The following is a 3,587-nucleotide window of genomic DNA, read 5'->3' on the forward strand; positions in this document are numbered from 1 at the left end:
CAGTGCACGCCTTACTCTGTGGTTTTACTGTCATATCATCAAAACGACAATAAAAGATCTACACACATTCCACACAGAGATATAACAGATTTTTGTTTTTCTCTGCTTTGCTTTTTTGACACAGGACCGTGATGTGTTTAGAAATGTACTGTGAATTCAAATTTTCAAAATCATAGTGTCTTGCGTTTAACTCTTTCACCGCCATTGACGAGATATCTCGTCAATTAAGAGAAACTGCTTCCCCGCCAATGACGAGATTTTCCATCTTTCTGCAATACCGCTATTATCCACTAATACTTTTTAAACCCAGAAGTATTGCCCTATGGCAAGCGGCTGCATGTCTGTGTATGTTTTAAAGATTGCTCTGAATGGGATCTCTATGAAAAGTCCGTCACAAAAATGGAATTATCTCTGCTTTTTGCTCAAAATGTGGTGTTTTTGCAGAAACCTACCCATATTCAAAAGCTGATTACCAAAGAACCACTGAAGGTAGGATGAAACGTTTCTTTCATTTGGTATATTGTATGTTTATATATTTAAAGAAGAACATTTTCTGTAAGGCATTAAACTTTGGTGAAAATCATGAAAAACGCTGGCGCTGGCTGGCAACTTTTTTAAAAAACACTGGCGGTGAAAGAGTTAATAGCTTGATTGGCTTGTAACTTTATTTAATTTAATTTCTTAAATTGAATTTAGTTGGCCTTAACTGTGAACCTAACAACTTGCCAAACAACCAGTAGTCTGTGGACATTGACATATGGCCAGACATTACTTTTCCTGACATATAACACTATTAAGTGTTAATAGTGTCAGTGTCATTGTTTTGTCTTAAGATACACATCTTTTTCTAAGGCATGTTTATAAAAGATGCTGAAACATCTTGATTTAACTAAGGCCTAGACCTGTAAAACCTTAAGTGAACTCAAACATTTTGGCTTTTGATATCAACATCCTGTATCTCACTTCCAGGTTTAATTATATCACGGCTGCATGACCACAAGGCAAAAAGGATGTTGCTGACACAAGGCAATAAGCCATTATCCTGATTTAGTCATCTGACTTCTTCTTTCACAGTAGCTATCAGTTTAGTGGTGGGCATAGCATCAGATAGCTAAAAATATATGCCTGCTGTCCCGCCCTACCCATAGACTTACATTGAAAGATATATAGAGACCACAATATCAGACACCTATAGGTGGGCTTCTTAAATATATTCTCCACCCAAAAACCACCAACAACAACTCTGCAACTGCATCTTAAAGAGGCCATGGCATGAAAATCTGACTTTTTCCATGTTTAAGTGCTATGATTGGGTCCCCAGTGCTTCTATCAACCTAGAAAATGTGAAAAAAATCAACCCAGTAATTTGGTTTTGGTAAACCATTCGCTGCAAGCATGTGAAAAAATAGGTTCTTGAAATTCGGCTCTCCTTATGATGTCACAAGTAGCTCTTATTATAATAATACCACCCCTTAATCTGCACTATCCAATCACAGCACAACCATTAAGTGCAGAGAGAAAAAGAGAAAATAATTCATAGCACAATTGAGTTTCAATTTCAACAAACCACCATCATTGTGATCAATGTTTGCACTTCATTTGCATTTTAAAGGACACACCCAGAAAGGGCACATTTTTTACACACCTACAAAGTGGCAATTTAAATATGCCATATTAATTATATATAGTATTTTGAGCTAAAACTTCACATATGTGCTCTGGGTACACCAAAGATTTATTTAACATCTTAAAAAGTCTTGTGAAAGGGCCCCTTTAAAGGCAGGATAGGCAGGAATTATCTAAAAAACTTTTTTACAGATGTGTTTAAACTATCTTTACATACCAATACGTAATTAAAATGTAAGTACTCTGAAAACGAGAGTATAAAACTCGAGTGTCTGTAGACCTTTCAGGACTGTTTTAAACGCAGCTAATTATTTCCATTCGGGACGAAACAAATGATTGGCTTGCACGATTATCACTCTCTCGCGCGACCATGGCACCACCCCTGTTGCTATGGGATCTGCCCACACATGTGCACACCCGATTGATTTGAACGTGCACGAGGCACTCTAGGAAGAGCAAAAGTACGGCAGAGAAAGAGCATTCAGAACTCACAGTACCTGCATATGCAGTCAGCGAAGGCAAACGAGGCAAAAAAAAAGGAATAAACGAAGCAATCAAACGAGAGTAAATATTGCGTGGCATTTTCTCGAGTCGATGATGCGGTAGCGGTATTGTCTCCGGAGTGTAGTCCTCATCAGAGTCAACAACGCTTTCATCACGGAAACTCTTACGTGCAAAACACAGTATATGTTATGAATCTTCCACGAAATTCACCTTCATCACAGTGTAACTGATGGTAATGAAAAAACGTGTATCAATGCAATCTGTTTTTAGCTTTGTCTTATAAATAACTAGCTCGTATGTTACATGATCAAACAAAATATATTTGAAACTTTACCAGTATCGATATGCTAGCTTAATAGTGAGTACTAAAAGCCATCCTATTTGTTTCTATTCATAGTAATAAAGTTAGGTGTATTATTACATGTGATTGTGACATGATGTTACTACATGCACCGCGCTCCTTCCTCTCCGCTCGTCTGAGGTAAATGCTTCTCCCAGCAGAGCCGGTCGGCATCGCGCGTTCATGTGTTTTGGGGGCGTGGCTTTAGAAGAAACCCAGAAGGGAGGGGGTGGAGTGAATGGAGAAATGAGCGGTCGTGAGAGGTCTACAGACGCTCGATTTTTGTGCACTCATTTTCGGAGTGCTTACATTTTGCTTGTTTGTTGGTATATGAGGACGGTTTAAACAAATTTGGAAAAGTGTTTTTGACTCTTTTAGACTTAAACCTGCCTACTCTGCCTTTAACGTTGGGGCTCCATGTTTGGCAAAGATCTGCCTTAATCTGGTCCCTTGCCAATTTGTATTGACTCCCTCAATATTTTTCTTACTCAGGTTGGATGCCATATTTAATTTGATATGCATAAAATACAGAATATTTATTGCATAATTGGTTGCACTGTTGTTTACCTTGCACTCTTAGAAAATAAGGTACAAAAGCTGTCACTGGTGCATATGTGTACCTAAATGGTCCATATTAGGCCATTTTTCAAGGGTACTATCCCACTGACAGCTTTTGGGCCTTATTTTCTAACAGTGTGGTATCAAGCTTTCAAGGGGGAAAAATGGGTGGGTAAAATTATGAAACAAGGAAATTTCTACCCTGACATTTAGCAAGAACGTCAGATTCATGTATGTGGAAGTGAGATGTTTGTTCGTGAGAGAGCTTGAGTCAGCCATCAGTGAGTTGTGTCAGGTCAGGCCTTGATGTATTTCCTGTCTCAAACTCTTATCGTCCTGTAGGTGGCACCACAATAAGGTTAAATGTCATTGGCTGAATGCAACAGCTAAGATTTCAGCAACTGTTCAAGAGCGTTTATTGCATAAAAATGCATATTAGTAGCGCTAGAATCCGCTTATATATGTGAAATATACTCTAGGGTCATGTAAAACGGGCATCGGTGATATTTTAAAATTAGAGAAATTATAGTATCAACACAAAAATAAAGTTGTTGCTTTG

The sequence above is a fragment of the Misgurnus anguillicaudatus genome, chromosome 19 (genome assembly GCF_027580225.2).
Source record: "Misgurnus anguillicaudatus chromosome 19, ASM2758022v2, whole genome shotgun sequence".
NCBI lineage: Eukaryota > Metazoa > Chordata > Actinopteri > Cypriniformes > Cobitidae > Misgurnus > Misgurnus anguillicaudatus.